The sequence below is a fragment of the Photinus pyralis genome, unplaced genomic scaffold (assembly GCF_008802855.1).
Source record: "Photinus pyralis isolate 1611_PpyrPB1 unplaced genomic scaffold, Ppyr1.3 Ppyr1.4_LG7, whole genome shotgun sequence".
NCBI classification, from domain to species: domain Eukaryota; kingdom Metazoa; phylum Arthropoda; class Insecta; order Coleoptera; family Lampyridae; genus Photinus; species Photinus pyralis.
This window is the reverse complement of record NW_022170738.1, coordinates 523,346-543,486: the sequence shown is the minus strand read 5'-3', so window position 1 is coordinate 543,486 and position 20,141 is coordinate 523,346.

Sequence of the window (20,141 nt, the reverse complement as noted above, 5' to 3'; positions counted from 1 at the left end):
TAGTTAGTTATCGTATGGGTGGCACTCTCTAGGTATAGACGAGGCAAATTTTAGCTCTGTTTGCCTGCCACCAATAACCAATAACCAAGCGGACCGTACCATTTTTACAAGGTAACAAGAAAGCCAATGTAGATGTGTACAATCACGCGCACTTATGACATAATTCGATGTAATTATCTCTCGGTCGCTTCCTTAGTACCATTTAATTATAAGACCGAAAAGGAGATGGAAAAAGTGTATCGAAAACTTTGGTAACATTTCAATGCGAACTTGCCTTGCGAATATTCGCGTAATTTAAATCTTATCATCTCACGCGTAATGATTCCACGGTACCTACCTTAAAGCTGTACTTACGACGTCGAGAAGTAATTCTTTAATTCGACTTGATAATCACTAGTGGAGCCATTACAGTACGCAATCAACATATAATTGGAAACCGGATTTTTCAGGGGTATTAAAATCACTCGGATAATTCCTATTCCAAAAATTAAAAGTGGCATCAAGGTTAGTGAACTAAGACTGATTAATGCACTTCCTGCATGAGAATAAATCATTGAATCTGCTATAATGTGATACAACAATGGGATGGGATGTACGAGTGCCTATAGAAATGTAATGCACTTCGCGCTGTTTTAATCTCGTTTTGGTGTTGTAGAAGAGAATATTGAAATAGTATCGTTTTACCTTGGAGTACAAATTGCAATGCTTCCTGGCATCTTTCACGTAATATACCCCTAATAAAACATTTTTGAACAATGACGGTATGAGGAATTTGACAGGTTGTTGAAGATTAGGGTGCAAATTGCACCAATTACGTCTAGGGTTTTTTTACATTTGGCAAAAAAAAACGTTAATGCTATTCCAAAATCAAAATGGTCCTTACATGCTTCACATTTCGCCCAACATCTCATGGAATTGTTAGTTCAAACGCTATTTTCAATTAAACAATGTTAGTTTCTGTAAGTTGCTATCTCTTGAAAATTAGTACAGCGATGAATTTTTTTCATTTCATCATTTGAGTACCAATTTCGCAGTAAAAAGTACAAACGCATCACTTTGAAGTCAAAAAATGGATTTTATAGATTTTGACGACTGCGCAAATTTTGGAGAGGTCAATTTAGGCTTCCCCATAAGAAATTAGAAAAATAAAAAATAACATAGAATCTATCTGCTATCAGAAGAACTTTTTCGTGTTCTTCATGATGAAGCAAGTAATCTACAGATATGAAATACAGCTCAATAAAGTAGATACTTAAACAGGGTGTCTTATTTATCGTGCACAGCGTTAGGATTAGAAATCCTTTAGACTTTAGAGTTATAATGTCGATGAAACGAGAAATACAAAATTTTAAAAAAAACCGCTTTTCGTTTACAGAACACAGAATCTGAACTAAAAAGCCTAAAAAAACATTTTTGTTAAAAAAGCGTTGACATGACATCTTAGGAATAGATTGGAAAATACAGGGGTGGCGCTAAATTCACCGAAATATCGACAAATTTCTCGGAAATTATTACTCGGGGGTTTTTGCGGTCGCCGAGTCTATATTTACCCTTCAAATTGCCCGGGGGGTGCTCAGGGAGTGGCGCTGCGAGGGTGTAGTGGATTGAAAAATTAACCGTGCCGAGAAATTACTCGGAAATGGTTACTCGGGGGGTTGTCGAGGTCGCACAGTTCAGATCTGCCCACGAAATTCCACTGAGATAACCAGGGGTGGCGATACGGGAGAGGCGGTGCTGACTTTTGGTTATAAAATTCCAACTGAGATACAATGCACAATGAAACCCCCGAGTGACGATTTACGAGCAATTCCTAGGCACAGCGAAAATCTCCGAGTAACGATTTCCAAGCGATCTCTCCAGCTTTTCATATACGTTTAATATTTTCCAAATAATGATGCAATAATAAATAAATTTTTTGCACCCCTTACGCAATTTTGAAAAAATCGCTTATAACCAGTAGGTATTGTCAGGTGTATATACAATGGTATTGTACAACCTTTTTCTTTGTAATTTTCTGAATACTATGCCGAAAACCGTATTTAGATACGAACTAAATGCAAAAATGTATAACTTCCGGGCAAAATCGTTCTAATTTCCCGGGTCTAAACTAATCTAAGATAAAACAGTTTCGTCAATAGAAAATTGCGGCAATCCACACTAAATCCCTAGCTAGATTGTGGTCAACTAAGAAGGTCTCTAGGTGCCTATAGTCGCATTAAGAAATAAATATGAATTCGCCGTGTTCCGTAGTTGGTAACTAAAGGTAATGGGATTTAGACAGTTAGTGGAGGTGAAGGTGTTGTAGTCAACTAATATGATTACTAAAATGATCTGTCTTATAAAATCTGGGCTTCTGTTGACATAGTTCAGAACGATTCACCAGTAAATGAGAGTTTACTATTTTAAGAAATTACAACCCATTTCGTTTCCCATTTGTAACCAGCGATAAAATGCACGTCATTTTCTAACCGAAAGCACGTTTAAATCGTTGGTAATTTATAACCGAATTAGAAAACGGACATTTATATAACGTACAAGTACATAGTAACAATCACAAAAGAGCCTGTAGAGAGATTTACAGGATTTACATGTTAAATTTACCACTTTTCGTGTAACGCGCAAATGGGAACATTTCTCTATACGCTTTCCTGTATATACAGGCCCATGAACTCGAAAGGAATTGCGAACTTTCTTCGTTAACACAAGCGCCATTTCATACTTTGAATCACCTCATCACCATAGTTTCAAAACCAGTTTTCTGGTACTAGTTTAATTTAAATAACGCCGTTCCATCAATTTTCCTGTGAGATTTTAGGCTAGATACCTACTCTGTGAGTGCGAGGTTTGTCTTTATTCGTCTTCTCTTCGTGTGCGCTGGTTATACTTCATCATCGGTAGGACAAATAAGCCCAGATTTAACTTGTTTGTTGACTTGTTCTACTTTCGTTCGTAAAACACCTACCCGATATCACTAATGAGTAATGGCGTTCTCGTTTTCAATGGAATAGTGGCGAATATAGGAAGTGTACTTTTACCAGCAGAAGAAAGTTGGATCATTACTTTGAAGGTACGAAATTCTGTCGAGAATCTTGGCTTAGAATTTATTTGAGGCATTATACCTTTAATTAAAACTACTATAGCGAACATGGAAGGAATGCTAGTGTCGCCTCCTACTCTTTTTCTTATAAATACATAAAGAAACTAAATATTCGATTAAAATACTCCTTCGCATCTTTTATTCCAAACGTAAACTTAACCACGTCCTCGTAGCACAAATCAATTTTCGGGTTCAAGTCCCTTATGTTCAACGAAATTGCAATTACGTCCACTGCGGTAGCTAAATGCTATTACTTACGTTAAAAGAAAACCCGCAGTGACTCGAGGAAGCTTCTGTGGTTGCATTTCCGAAGTGATACTTCCTTTCGAGTTTCGTGCAAGGCTTTCAGTACGTAAACAAGGTATGACCTAATAAGTATGAGTTTCATATTTTTGCACCTATTAATTTACATTTTTAACCTCATTATCTATTTATGGAACTAATAAAGGTTTTTCCAAATTATTTCATTATGTGGTTACCAGGGCGGGTGCGATTTTTTTACAAATATCGTTAGATATAAAAATGCCAGACGGACGCTGCAGGCTCTTTTCTAAATACGTTAACCTTAAATTTAGAAGGTACAGTGTATCTCACTAGAGATTCACGTCGTATTTCCAGTAAAAAATGTCCTATATGCTTGTTGAGAGGAAATGATCCCATTTCCACCTTTGGTTCAGTGGAAAGTTTCCGTAATTGGAAAGGTGACCATACAAACATGAAACTACAATTTTATGAGCGTTTTCGGGGCGCTTTTGCTCGTGAGTGAGACGTTAGCACTTTCCAAGAATAAATTATTGTTTGCGGTTAGGGTTGGTTCGCAGAATGAACTATAATAAAGCTCTTATTTCACAACAGAACTTGGTAAAAAATAACTGTGATCTTTTCCGAAAGCATTCAAAAATTTCTTGTAAATATCTGTTTCAGCCGTTTCTGCTCTGATATAGGATTCGGATAATAGAAGCAAATACTTCTGCATGTCCAATTTTTCTTGAAATGTTACTGTTACAGACGTTACAGTGTTACATCACTTCAGCAGCATTTACAAGCGCTTCTCAACCATAGTAGTAAATCTTCAATACGATGGTTTGCTGAATTCTTAAACGGTTTTTCTGTTCTTCAATCATATTGAATCTAATACCTGCTTTTTACGTTCCTTTTGCTTGGTCGCCGACTACAAAAACACGGTTTCTGGTGTATTCCCCCTGCATATCTTCCCTTCCCCATAAATCTCATTGCATTGCATTTGTACATCTGTTTTCTGCAATTCGTTTAATCAAATCAGTCAAATTGTATTAACTGGTTAATTGCGTGTTATCAGACTATCAGTTACGTAGATGTGGGTGGGAGGTAAACGGTTAATCGAATAGATATATCCGGTTGATTACTCAAAATCACCTGGATATAGTAATCTGAAAGTAATATGGGTCTAACCCATGATACTTGTTCAGTTGTAGTATCATGGGTGTAACTGAAGATTAAAGTAAGGGTCTTTATAGTTAGAAGAGAACAGTTGTATTGCTTTTCCGCACTCATGCATGAGCAGAGCTGGGCAGTATTCGATTTTGTAAATACTTTTTAGTATTCAAATCCTTTAAAGTATTCAAATCCTTTGTAATTAAATACTTTTATGGAAGCAGTATTTGTTTTTGTAACTCAAATACTTTCACAAATATTTAGTATTCGAATACTTCGCAAAGTATCTGGATACTTCGTAAAGTATTCGAATACTTCGCAAGGTATTCGAATACTTCGCAAGGTATTCGAATACTTCGCATAGTATTTGAATACTTAACCTTCCTCTTTTTTTACCAAAAATCGACTTCCGGGTCGATCTGAGACAATTTTTTTTGCGGGCCTCAAAAAAAGGCAGTGTATAACCTTCCTTTTTGTACCAAAAATCGACTACACCAAAATTTCTCGGGAAAACACTTTTTCTTATTAATTTTGATGCGTAGAATCCAAAACAATTCGTACTTTTTCGATTAGATTTTTGAATCAAAAGTTATAGACTAGAAACCAATTTCGAAAGAAAATTGAAAGGGCCGTAACTTTTGAAATTTGTATATAACAATAGAAATATAAAAAAGCTAACCCCATACAAAGTATAACTTGATTTTTTAAGTAGTATTAAGCCTTTTATCTAGTATACTATTTTAAATTTTTAATGTATTTGAGTGACAAGTACTTTTGAAAGTATTCGAATACATTCTAAAGTATTTGATACTTATTTTCTATTATCTAGTATTCGCTTGTGCTGGACGTAAAAGTATTTAGTATTCAAATACCTTTGATTTGTGTAAAGTATTTACTATTTAGTATTCAAATACTTTTTGAAAGTATTCTGCCCAGCTCTGTGCATGAGTAGGGAAACTGGGAAAGTATTACGTTCCTTACACTAAAAAGTTGTGGACGTAAATATTCCCTAAACCTCAAGCAACTATGCAGATGAAAATTTGCGCTCGCACAACCATACTTTTGTGTTTCCACAATCCAAGCATAAAAAAACAATTCATTGAATCAGAAAATTATTAAAAATTTGCAACAAATCTACGAACTTAAAAACTATGAACAGTGGCGTGCGTCTGTATTTAATTCAGCTGCTAAAAAAGAACATGTAAATAAAAAAACGACTTTATATTCTTGCATTGAAAAACTAAATAAAAAACTCAATCAAGTGTACGATAGCCAAGGCTCCGAAGGAATTCATTCTGGACCCTACCAATTACTTATGGACTGATAGTGTGTATCTCCTACCGAATTCGATGTTTTAAATCTTCCACATTTGCTGCTATAATAAACTTAAAAACTATTTTCCTTAATTTGAGTATTTCTATGAAATTGTGTTATGTAAAATAAAACATTTTTAGGTTTCCATATCCAAAAAGGTGTGCACTTTTATGTAATTTATAATAAAAAAATATATATGTCCCTTTTTGACTCTGCAGGACGTACGCTACTGGCGAAGATTTCAAAGTATAGAGAGTATACATATTCGTCGCGGTTTTAACGCATTTTTGCAAATTTATTTGTAAAAAGGTAGCTTTTATATCACCTTGACCGGCTGAATGGCTGGCAGCAAATCGGGCCACGTAGAAGAACGCTTATAGAAAGATATGGAGTGTACGTGCACCTACCGCCTACCGGGCCGTATAATTAACAACTTTAAGGACGGGGGTACATGATGTAGGGCGAGATCTGGGCGCCATCCCCGAGCGTGATGTACTAACCTGGTGATTTTTCATTTATTTCGTATCTTGTTTACAATTTTGGTTCGATTGTTTTTCAACTGGTGTCGTCGCGCACAACTTCTACGTGAAGGAATTATGTTTTTTGTTCCTAAGGAGCGAAATAAACCACCATTATTGTAAGGCACGCTTCTTCGAGGGTGCCCAAAAGTTACCTTCTGCTGTGAATTTTGTCACGCGGTTTAAAGTTTCCCAAAGTTTGAATCGCGGTCTTTCTTTCTCGTGTCGCCAATAGAAGCTCGAACTATGAGCACTACCATTGTATATACTAAAATGGCACGTGACTGTGGGGGGCATCAGTAGTGGGTACCGAAGAAGGGAATGTGGTAGCAAAATTCAAAGTAAAAACTCGTAAGTGCCCCCTCACACTGGTCGACTTAGCAGCGCCGCTTAGCCACGGGACGGGACGCAGTGCAGAGCTACTAAGCAGCCCAATGGAAAGGGGCACTTACGAGTATTTACTTTGAATTTTGCAAGTATAAGCATATGCTCCCTTTTATTCATATGGGCCATTAAGTAACCATGCTTATACTTATAGACCAGGAAATTTAAGTTATTCTTTTAAGACTACTGTCACATCAAATCTGTATCCATTGAAACTAACTTTCAGATAAATTTTATTATTAATGAAAAAACTAAACAATATGCAACAAAGGAACAGAACAGACATGTTTAAAGTTAAAATCAAATGCTTTCTGGACCACAAACGTCTATTATCGGCAAAACGTGTTCCTTTTTAGCACATGTTCCTAATGGACAGTCATTTTTGAAGACATCTAGCTGCTGCTTCTGTAAAGGTTGCCAACTGTAACAGAGTTTTCGGGTGGAAAGGAAAGAACAGGGGAAAGAAACTCAAGGAAGACGAATTTAAACAAAAATTCCAAAGGCAACTCGAGCGCCACTCATTTTTTATCGCATAGTACCTGTTCATCGTATTTGTTACAGAAATACTAACAAAGAAGGAATCGAAATTAAGTTGTTTTTGAAACATTAGTTTAAATGTTTCCAATAGGAATACGAAGCTTCATGTAGACCTTTCGAATTGCATCCAACAAGTTTTGTTTAAACGACTAACAAATTTTTTATCACGAGGAACAGTAAATACCTTTTTTCTACAACTGTCAAAAAAACCTGTCATTTTCTGACGGATTTCGAAACGCGAAGTACTAGATTTTTAAACGGTTAATTAATAAGTAAGGTTGCTATTGACAACGTGCGCGAAATCGTCAACAGTGAAAAAAAGTATTTCGTGCACGTGATAAAGTTGAACTTAAACAGCAAATTTAATTAACAATCGGTTCAGTTGTAGAAAAAATATTGTATATAACGCTAGCGCGAAGTTATTCAGTTTCAATGCGCGAAATTGAACTTCGCGCTCTTGTTATATAAATAACTATTTTTACATAGTGATGAAATTATCAGACTTTTTTTAACGACAATTCAACTCATGTATAAAAAATCGCATAAGCCGCAGTGCAATTGTCACTTTGACAGCTGCAAAAGTTACTTGCATCTTTTCCAGCGACAAATGCACTAGTGGTTTTTTCACTATTCATTTTCGAACCAATTATCGCATTATCCTTTCCCATATGACTAGTTTGACGTCTGTCAATAATTGATTACTTTAGTGAATTTCTTGTTCGTTAAATTGTCCTGCCGAATTACACTCGAGGTTTGTATTTAAACCGAGTAAATTTGGGTTGTTGCAATTCAAATCTGTTTCCTTTTAGCAATTGAACTCGAAAAACTGTCAACCTAAAAATGCTCCACCTTCGGTGTCGCATTTTTATTAGTTGACAGTTTTTCTCGTCTAATTGCTAGGCAACAGATTTTCATTACCTAAACAACCCAAATTTTCTCGGTAAAATACAAACCTCTTGTGCAATTATAAGTGAAAAATCGTAGGGAAAGTGGTACTTTTTTTTCACAAGTTTTACTATGCGTTTCCATGGAGTTTAGTCCTGTCTATGAACAATAGCATCCACTTTTCAGTGGCAGTAAATCGCGAATGTCAATCAAATTATTCAATGGGGGTTTACAGTATAGTTGAATTCCGCAGTTCTAATTTTATAAGCGTGTACCTGAAACCATAAAACATTTTTTTGGACAGTAAAAGTTTATTTAAAAATAGAGGCTGATTAGCAAAAAAATAATGAACATGTGCGGTTTTAAAGGTTTATTCAAAACGATATGATTGTGGCGGGCTCTGTGACGTAATAAGCCCGACCAATCAGCTCCTAGAACCATTCAGATGACATAACGACTTGGCAATATTGCAGGAGAATGGCATTTATAACTTGCGTCATCTGTCACAGGCACTTGTCACTTTCGTGCTAGATGCAGTTAAACATCCCTCTCAAAACGTCAAATGTGACAAACGTCAGACCCTCGCGTAAGGTTGCCAGCTCACTTCTACGTGATTGGTTGTAGGTTTGTGACGTATTTAGTCTGAAGCGTTTCAAATTCGGACTAAAAACACAGCTTTTCAATAATTTATTTTGGGTTTATTTTACTCGCAAATAAAAATTGAGGACACACGGGTCTTTTTATTTTTAATGTACTTTGTGGATCAGAAATAAAAAATGAAGGCGGGATGACCCCATTGTGGGTTTTTATAGAATCACTATGCCAAAAATTTCGTGTACAACACGTGTTGAAAGTGTCTTTTTTCCATGAATTTGCTTGATTAACTCATTAATCAAACCTGGTAATTCATGAAAAAAAGTATCACTTTCAAAACTAGTTGTACAAATAACTATTCATAATCTGAAAGCCTTATCCTTTTTATAACGACGTGACCATCAAAAAAGGAAGGGAATTAGAGAGGCCTTAGGTTTTAACCCTTGGAGACTGCACAAAGATCCACTTTGCAGAATTGGCGCAAGGTGTTCGCTCTTAAAGGATAAATTCAGTCTTAATTAGAATTAGTTTAATTCTTCAGCACTGTACGTAAACAGTACATTATTATGAAATCTGTTAACAGTCCCAGTGATGCGTAAAGAAATTACTACATTTTCAATAACTATCCAAAACTACCGGGGAATAAGATAACAATATAGTCTTGGCCTATTGATAATTATAATCCATGGCCGTAATTACAAGTTATTAGATGTAAAATCAATTACGCATAATTGATTGAAAGTTCCTTTCAGAACACGGAAACGAGTGCAGTTTATTTACCTACATCATACCCACATCTACATGCAATTATCCAAAGAAACTGTTTCAATAACAACGTTGTTAAAAAAGTTATTGAAAACGTACGCATCGGAATGTACAAATACAAATACGACAGAAATTGATAGCATTTTGAGCAGTACACCTTAAGTGATGCAAATGATGCGTCACCTGCAGCATACAAAGGATATTATCCAATATCCCCTACTTTACCAAAACGTAGCTCAAGTATTCGTTTACAGAGATTAACAATAAGCAGGTTTCCATCTTGATGGATTTTCCGAAACAAAAAGTAAATCCAAATTAATTACCAAAAATATAATACTACAACATTTTACTTCTTTCTATCCAGAAAATTTGCCAAACTGTTATTCATTCAAGTTCCCATTTTCAGTGACAAAACCAGAGTAAGCTATTAAATTAAGGTTTTAGGTTTCTGTTCACCTATTCATCGCCAGAATACTCCACAAAATTTAAGAGATGAATAAGGTTCCTGATCTAATAGTGGTCAATCAGTCCAGCATGGAAGTTAAAACCAGTTCGATCACCATAGAGCAATTATTATCGATATACAATCCCGTATTCTAAGACCATAGTCTAAGTGGTTAATTAATAAATTTGATAGCTTAATTTGCTGAAAGTTGCATTCCTATAAATAAAAGAAACGATGATAATTTTTTTGTGGGTGATCAGAATTGGTCAGACTAACACGCTCAATTGGAAACAAAAAATGTGGTTTATGGTTCTGACTGTCTTTCTTCTTGTTCGGTGTACACGAACACGGTACTTTTTTGAGATTATATAATAAACAAAGAAATCTGCATTTCCCGATGTACGATTATTAATGACAGATTACATAAAACGCAATGTTGGCGCGTTACTATAATACGAAATATGGTTATGATATCAACATAACAAAATGCTACCGTTTGATATTTAAAGAATGTAAAGAGTTAACGATTTGTAATGATTTATATTATAACAATAATTAGTATAAATATTCATGCACAACATAAATTATAGAGAATTAGATCAGAATATGTTAATATTAGAAATTAAAGTATCCAATGGAATTTTAATCAATATTAATTACGCAATGAGTACCATATACCTACGTTATGTGGCAAAATCGGTTTTTTATAACATCGTGATTTTATGGGAATTCTTTTCGTCATAAAATTGGAACTCAAATACGATGCGTCCCACCTTTTTATATTAATTACACGTTGTAAGTTACCCGAGGGGGAAGGAAAAATTGAATGCAAGAACATTGAGATGTAATTAATTTTAAATTCGACTGCAGCTTGTTCCAAAAGGTAATTTATTTAAACGTTTAACTGTTTAAGGAGTGCACTGTTTAGTGTTTTCCCTTCTCACAAGTTTTTTTTTCACTAAATTCCAACTTTCAATTCGAAACTTAAGGAAATTGAGACTTGATTGCGATTTGAAAGGGAAATTTAATCAAATTGTGAACGTCGATTCTTTTCATCGCGACCTTAGAGCATTGTGAGCACAATAGAGAGAGAACTATCCTCCTTTTGTATTCTTCCTAGTAGATTTCTAGTAACTTGTCCAATATAACATTTGTCACACTTAGCATAAGAAGTATGACATTATCTAGTCATTTAGATAAATTAGTTAATTAATCAGTTTTTATAATTAATTAAATCATAATTAATTATAAAGAAATTTTTTGTACATCCTTCGGGTCATGAATGTCTCCAATTTTATTAACTATGTAACTACGCTTTTTTAACGATCGAATTAATATATGATTAATTACAGAATACCAGTAAAATTAATTATTAATTTGATAATTTAATGAATTACAACTAATGCATTATAATGTAGCAATAATAATTAAAAATCTGGTGTTGGGATGTGACGACCCCATCGCCCATCACCTTTGGTGATGCAATCAGTCACACGTGTGGGAAGTAACGTTCCCACGAACCCTCACGCGATCCTCCAAGTGTAGTCCCAGAAGATAAGCATGAGATAACGAGTTGGCATATATTCTATTTATACAGTTTCTACCTAGAAATAGGCCCGTAAGTAAAGGTGGGCCTATTCCAACCTCAAACTATTTGTTTCCTCTCTGGTGTCCCCAGTTATGCCATATTGCATTGGGGTAAAAAATGACCCCCTCCCTTTTTTAACGGAAATACTCGTTTTGAAGCTCCAGAAACCCGAACCAAACGAAATCTCGATGAAGTCGGTCGATCTGTCTGTCTGTACTCTCTTTCCGGCTAAACGGCTGAACCGATTGGGACCAAATTTAGTATACACATTCTTAGACAAAAAAGGAAGATGTGAAAAGGTTTTGGGCAGAATCGTGCCTGCGCAAGTGTGCCAGGTATAGTGCCGGTAATAGTTTAAGGAGCGTAAGAGATTTATTTCCTGTGAAGCCAAAGCAACAATATTCAAATTAATTAATATGACGGCCAGATCTTTATTTGTTTCAAGAAGTTATTTCGGTTGCATAAAGTAGGCGGCATTCAGATGCTATTTTGTCATTTAAAAGTAGACATAGAGAAAAACAATACAGGTAAATCCCTATAGCACTGTATATTGAATTTCCAATGTTTTTTAGATAAGCTATTTAATACCACCAGTTGTTAAATAAAACTATGTAGTAACTAACTAAAAATAAAGTTGCAATAGACTTTCCTATTTCACGGGGTGAAACTCTTTGTTCCCCCTTTCCCTTTTTCCATGAATCTTTAAATTTGGTTTGATTCCAATTTCCTTGTTAAGAAGTAATACCAAATAGTTAGGACCATAGAAATGATAATTCCTTGCGACTGTCAGATCGCCGCATTGTGTCGACTGGATTGAATATTGAGAACGGTGGCTGTTTTAAAAATCCCCTTGAAACTTGTAGACTCCGGCGAAAATTTCGAAAATAATGAAACGTTGGGGGTTGCTTTAACGTTTTTAATGACCTGGAAAGTTTCCTTACTGGTTGAAACTTTTCTAACAAGCACATTATTTAGTAAATACAGTTATAAATTTCACAAATAACCTTATTGATCTTTTAAAAAAAGGGAGTTTCGTTTCTACACCGTATACTTCAATTCTTCGTAATGCATAAGACAATGCGCGTATTTTTACTCTGTTGCCCGGAAATTGTTCGCGTTACTGGATGCGCGATAACGAAAGAATGTTTATGATGCGTTTATTCTTATCGGATGCAAACTGACTTTCTTTACAAGACTGGAAATGTGCATTTTAGAGATTACGACTCCCTGTGCCTTTCAAAACGAGTTCACTTTTTCGATAAGAAACCTTAAAATCTTGGTCACTTCTGATCTCATCGATTCAAAATGCAAAACGCGAATCCTTCTAGAATCTAGAGGACCGAACTGTTCGCCGCAAATGGCAAAACGCGAATCCTTGAGGATCGTACTCATTGCTTTAAATAATATAACGCGAATCTCTTTCTTTCACAGTATTATAAGCATCTAACACCCTATAACTATTTCCATTACATATTGCAGCGAATATTGTAAAAATCTAGAGGGACATCGGGACGCCACCAGGTCGCCATCAAAGCGATAAAGGATGTGATGCATCCATTCCGAGAAATATGTGTTCCGTGATTTTTCTAGAAATTTTTCGTTTGCTACATACGCAAATTGAATTGTGTTTAATGAAAATTCCAACTACGAAGCCGAAGTGATTATTAGTAAAGTTCGCGCTCGTATTTTACAAATTTACATATTATCAATGTATGAAAAATTGAGTGATAAATAATAATTAACTGCTATAAATCTATTTAAGGGCTGTTATAAATGAATCAATCATTAATTGTTGTAAACAAATCACATAATTAATTTTACGATATAATATTTTGCGAAAGTCCATAATAATCCTACAGCGATTGAAGAAATGTGTCGTGTGTCCGATTTTGGTTGATACTGCAGTGTATCTCAGCTGTTTTTATAGACAGAGACTTGCAGTTTTTGCGACACTGTGCCACTTTTTTGTGAAACTTTTAATATCATAAACAGGATCAATTTAGCTACGTTTGATTCTGAGATACAAGGTGAAAACGAAAAGTTTGACTTTTTGGGTTGTTACCATACCCATTAATTTGGACCACTGTTTCTGAGATATGACCCAAAGTTGGTATTTTTTTTAATGCAATACCAAGTATACGGCAATATTTGCATTATTTTTCCTGATTACTTTGATGTATCACAACCTATACTTGTTACTTAATTATACTGGGTATTATATGACCGCATGTCATAAGTCCTATGTGAACCTCTTCAACGTTAATTCCCCAATATCTCCCTATTATGTTTCGGAAATCTGTCAAACCGCCCCTATTTTAATTGTTCGGTATCATGTACACTTTTTGTTATTATGTTCTTCATTTTCGCTACTCCGTGTTTAACTTCCCTTATTTAATCACTTGCTTTTCCCCATTCACCAGTTCAGGTACTTACTTGCCCACAATAACTCTCCGCATCCCTTTGAGCATTATACGCACGTCACGTCCTCCATTCATAAACCCTTCATTAAATTCAACTCAATATCATCTTAATGCAGAATTGGTTAACATTGAATATATTTATTTCATCAGAAATGCTTATCTTGTATAAATTTTTTAATTTACTATAATTCTCAATACTAATACGTCTAATTTCCCATCATTCTCTAACGTCCTCATCGAATCTCTGAATTTGCTCTTTCATCATAATTGGAAGTTATAAATTTTCCAGCAAACAAAATAGACTTAAGAAGGCGTCTTGTGATAACCAAATGTGCGCAATCAGCAGACATTGATTAAACTTATGCAATGGACCAATGTGAAGTTTGCCCCCACACATTTTTTAAATATCTTTATTACAAGGGCTTTTTGGGGTTGTTAGTTAGGTGGTGGCGTTTGTTGGTTTATCTGTAGCTGTACCAAATTATTTGAAATTTAGAATTTGGTTTTCAAAGTACTCACTTTAGAATTTTTTTGAAATCAAAGGATCCAAATCAACGGAGAACGCAATTGAAGCAAACTCGAATAATCCAAAGAAATCGACAAATCAGATAAATCGGAGAAAACCGCAGCGCACCATTGATTATTCTGATTTTGCCTACTCAAATTCCTGCTATTATTTTATGAATCCTTAAACTTCTTCGAAAGCTTCCGAACTTTTTGATTTTTCCATGTTTTCGAATTCTTTTAGTTTCTAAATTCTTCAGATTATTTCTTTGAATTGAGATCTTTCAGATTCCTAATATTCTTTTGGTCTTTCAAATTGTCTAGATTCTTCTGTTTTTATGGATGCTTCCATCTCTGGTTGCCCCTAACAGCCAAGCATACATTATTATCATTTGCCCGTCCCTAAATCCCACACCAATTACGGCAACTTATTTATATTTGCAACCGTTGCGTTGGATACAGACGGAAATTTGTTTGTGTGGGACAGGCGACTAGACTAAGGTATACTCAATTTAAACCCCGATTTAAACATTTCGTTAGTTTGTCATGAATTAACATTATTTCGGTGATCGTGAGGTGAACCGTGGAGGACAAAAAAATAAGCTGTAATTAATTTTTACGACAGTGAATATGATTAAATCTGTCTATTGTTCGAGGCGTCTTTTTAGCAGTTCCAAATACCCTCGGATGATTTATACCTCTATTTTTAGATGGACTACACAGTTTTCAAGAATCGCAGGACTAAGTTAATCAAAATTAATTATCCGTTTAATTTAATAACGGGTAGACACTCAGACAGTAAACGAATGGGTACTTTTAAAATGCTAGACATTTATACGGTACAAGCCTGCCGAAATAAAGTGCAAAACCTGTACTATTCTGTTTGTTCCTATTACCAATTACATTGTGTTGGTTAAGATTTGAAACTAACAGAAGAAAAGCCTTTATTGAGGTAATAATATGTATGTCTGTCTGTCTGCCTAAATATCAGGATATGAGCACTTATATCTTCTAGTTGGTCATCTTAATATCCAATCCCTTCATCCAATATTTACGCAGGTCAAGGGTTATAGAACCTAATTCCCATTGTCGTGATAGATGTAGATAAACGTTTGACTAATTTGCCAAATGTCATGTCTTTAACGAGACGTATTAGCCTATAGTTATGGGCGAAGTTATGGGTTCGTCCAAAGGATTTTAATATCTGGTACAATGGACATTTACAGTTTGAGCCAAATGACCATTTTCTAGCTGATCTCGACAGGGAAGCGACCAAAGCATTACTTCTAGGATCAGGAGTTTTCTGTTTCACGCCTTGTATGTACAGTGTATCCCAGGTAGAAGGCACCAAAGGGAAACGACAATGAATTTTTTGGCGAAGGATCCACGAGACCTTTGAAATTAGCATTCAACGTAGTACTTCAATCTCTTTCTAGCACTAGGGAAGCACAATAACGTACGTTGAACTCTAACTTCAAACACATTTCAAAGGTCTCGTGGATCCATTAATTCTGTTTGCCTGTGGTGCGTTTAATCTGGGGCAACGCTAAATCAATCAATCTTTATTAGGGCGCCAGCTTGTTTAAACTTTTTACAAATTCAACTTATAACAAAATAAAACCCTTCTTTAAAATCCACGTCATTCATTTCTCACCCTTTCTCCCCCACCCCTCTTATCCAACACCTCGCTCCTACTTCTCCCTGTAGTATTCAACCTTCGTACAGTTCCATAACATGTATTCTATGTCCTCCTCTTCCTCTCCGCATATTCTAAATTATTTCTCCATTTCTCTTTCCACCTCTCTTCATTTCCGCATCTGGATCTCGCTATTGTTTTCTTCCTTCCCACAAATATTTTGGTAACTACTCCCTTTTATTAACTCTTTATAACTACTTCTTCCGCGTGCGCTCTCTATCTTCACCCTTTGTTGTATTTGTGGATCCAGGTCTCTTTTTGTCAGCTTATTTTCCATCTTTTCTCCTACTCCTCTCCTGCTTCTGAGATCAGCTCGTCCGTATCCACTTCTTTCGTAATATTTTCCTTTTAGTTCTTTCCACATTCCGTTTGCGTTTCTCCTCGTTGTTAGGCATTATTTCACCAATTCGTTCTCTTTTCTCTTTCCTCGAGTCTTACTGTCCTGCCCCACGAGCATATCCTTATATTTTCCATTTTTGTTTCGTCTTCTACATACATACATACAATTTGGTGTCGTTCCGTTTACCCTAATACCCATTTATATTTTCTTTGTACTTTTTGCAGTTTCTCCCATTCCTTCCACCCTCATATCTCCATTTCGTACATGACCACCGTCTCCCGTAGAAATTAAATAAGGTTGGGCTTCTTTTGTACCTACTTTTTTCCTGTTCTTTCACTTCTTTCCCCTATATTTTCCTGTTTCTTTCTCTCTCCACCATTTCTCTATATCTATTTCTCTTTTCTGAACTCTCTTCCTCTCATCACTCCTTTCTTTTCTCTCCCCCATCCCCTGCAGTTAGTTGTTTGCTTTTTAGCGCATTTTCCAACAGTCAAACCAACATTCTTAACCAGTAATGGGGTATTATGTTGAATTATTGGAACTCAGTATTTACAATAATTCCAATTTGCATGACCGGATTACTTACATCAATTAGTATCAAATTAGGCAGTACTTTGAAGTAGCTACGTGTACAAATTTTTGAAAGTGAACTCCCCCTCGGCAATTTATATTTAACAATGGTTAATTTGATAACGATCAACTAAAGCTTAAATTACCATGACTTCAATTTGAAATATGTACTTAAATTGAAACAATTTAATTGAAGGTCATTACAGTGGGAGCAGCTCGTGACAATGCTGGATATTCGGCATTTCGTATAAACATAGTGGGACTTAATACAGATTTTCCCTAGACCTATTGGAGAGATTTGAGCCACAGAGCCGGAAATTCCGTCCCTTAGGATTGAAAATGGCGCCAATTTTTAAAATTGAGGCGAATTTCAGCAAATATATCTTTTAAAGCTATTTTTACGTTTAGGGTGTAGTTTTCGGGGGTTTTAAAAGCGAAAATGACAAGAATAATATACAAAGTAACTTCTGTGTTAGGAACATGCTTCATTTTTCATATCTTTAACCTCCGACAAGATTCATTTCATTTGAGGTGGCGTTTTCGAGGTTCTCGTAGAACTACAATACCCTTAAATTTTTGCCGAAAGGAAGAAAAGACGTAAAGATGGTGCCTATTACTTCCTTACCAGCTGTAGTGCGTCATTTGTATTGGTTATTATGCTGCCTATGTCAGTCAAAAGATATAGTGGGCCTTATCTCTCCAGCGAACAACTCGAACCCTGCACTGAGATATGCAGGTTATAAATCTCTTGGTGAAAATCTGCAGGACCTGAGCCATTTTACCATATAGAATGAAATTAGACAATCTTGGCTGGGTTAGCACCCCAATTTCTTACATCGTGCGCCAATCCTCAAATTTTGTGCGCTTTTCGTTAACGCGAAGATCAAAATTTTCCGTTGGAGGTCCAACTGGTATCTCGCAGATCTAATAAAATGCTTAATGCGAATGAAACTAATTAGTGAGTCGACAGCAATAGATTTGGATCTCTACTGGCTCGCCAGCTTGAAGAACTTGACCGATGAAGATACATGGTGTTGACTTAGACTTAGACGCCAGTTCACGTCCAAAACTAAAGTTCCTAGTAACTCTCCCAAACCAGGGTGAAAAAATTATTCTCTTATCTTTCTGGCAGAAAGATGCGGACGAGCAAATCATCCTCCATGCAAAAGACATCGTAAAGCATGGAGCCCAAAACATCGTCGGCCAATCTTCGGATACTGACGTTCTGGGCCTATGTGTTTCGTTCTTCTCTTTTTTTTAAAACTCGGACTGCAAGTAATTTTGGTGGCAAGCGCCGATACATAGCGACTGCTTTCATTGTGTTAGCACTTGGAGAAGAAACCGCACAAGCCCTACGTGGCTTTCATTGTTACACAAGTTGTGCCATAACGTCCTCCTTCAACTATATTAATAATAAAGGCATTTGTGACTTGGATGAAACGCGAGGACGTGACATCAACTTTATTTGAACTCTCCAATCCACAAAGAGGAATCAGGAGACACATTGAAAACTTTGGAAGCAAGTACTGTCGTTCTGTGCGACGCAGAAACGCAGGAGAAATAGATGGAAACTGAACCAAAGAGGCACAAATATGGACAGAGCTCCCAGTCCTAGGAAAATGAGGCGACCAGTCAACTTGTGAAAGCATGAGCAGCTCATGCTTGCGAAACAGTCTTCCTTGCACCTTAAAGTATTCCTGTTTATTCAAAATACATAACAATTAATAAAAAAAGGTTTTTTCTATTTCGGTGTCACAATGATGATTTTGTACAACTGTTTTCGGCCGAAAACAGTTGCACAAAGACAGTGATTATAGTCGTTTTTTTTGGTAACTCATCTCTTAAGTTGGCAGTTACTAGTTAGTAGAAGTAGGTACTTCGTTGGGTACTTCCATGTTTGAACTTCAAAATGTCAGTCTTAATACGCTACCAACCTAAAACTTAACGGCATAAAAAGTGTTTCCAACATAAAACATGTTAGTTCTAATGTTCCCTATAGTTTCTGATAATGATTTTTTTAATCAAATTTAAGCACCGAAATAGAAAAAATAGTATGAAAAACGCGTGTTACAATGCTTTATTGTAATACTCATATCTTGCGGACACTCGTGGCTACGCTTCGCGTCGCCACTCGTGCCACAAGATAGTCGTATTACAATAGGTCGCATTGTAACACTTGTCTTTCAATATACTATTTTGTGATTCCCGCCCAAAAGAACTCCGGCACTAGATACCATGCAATCGGCCTAGTTATGAAAAATGAAGCATGTTCACGGAAATTAATTTTGGGTATTTTTTTTCAGTTTCGCCCTCGAAAACCCGGAAACCGACACCATAAATATAAAAATCGCACTAAAAAATATATTGGCTGAAATTCGCCCCAGTTTTAAAACTTGGCACCATTTAAACTCCCAAGGAACTTCCGGTTCTGCGACCCAAATCACTCCGATAGGTCTAGGAAATATGTGCACGAAGTCGCAAAATTTTAATACGAAATGCGGTTTGTCCCCGTGAAGCACTCGCACTATTAGGTTTTATTTGCCACTGTTTACATTTGTCAATTTATTTTTCATTCGTTTAAATGTTTCTCTTCCACCTTTGCTTCGCACAATTTCTGATGACAATGATACTAGTAAATTGGCGACACAGAAAATTGACGAAAATTCAAAAGTAACAACCATGGTTTGACCCCTAAAGTTTTGAATTTGGAAGAATAATGGCCTAATTATTAGTTATTTACATAACAGTCAGGAAAATGATACATTACTGGCAAGGGAATATTGAAGTGCGAGGCCCCCTTGGGGCCGAGTACTTTAATTTCCGAGTCAGGTAATGACATTTTACTGACGAGTTTTGTATTAAATTTTACCCGAAATCGTCTTTTAATAGAAAATTTCAACTTGTACCTATATATAACTTTTGATTAATGTCAATCTGTCAGTGATGACAGGAGTCATTACAGAGATTTGGAAATGTCCAAAATGCGGCCGGTAAAGTGACGGTGCGGCCGGTAAAGTGACAGGTGCGGCGAGTAAAGTGCCCAGCGGCAGGAAATGTAGTCTGCTCTACCT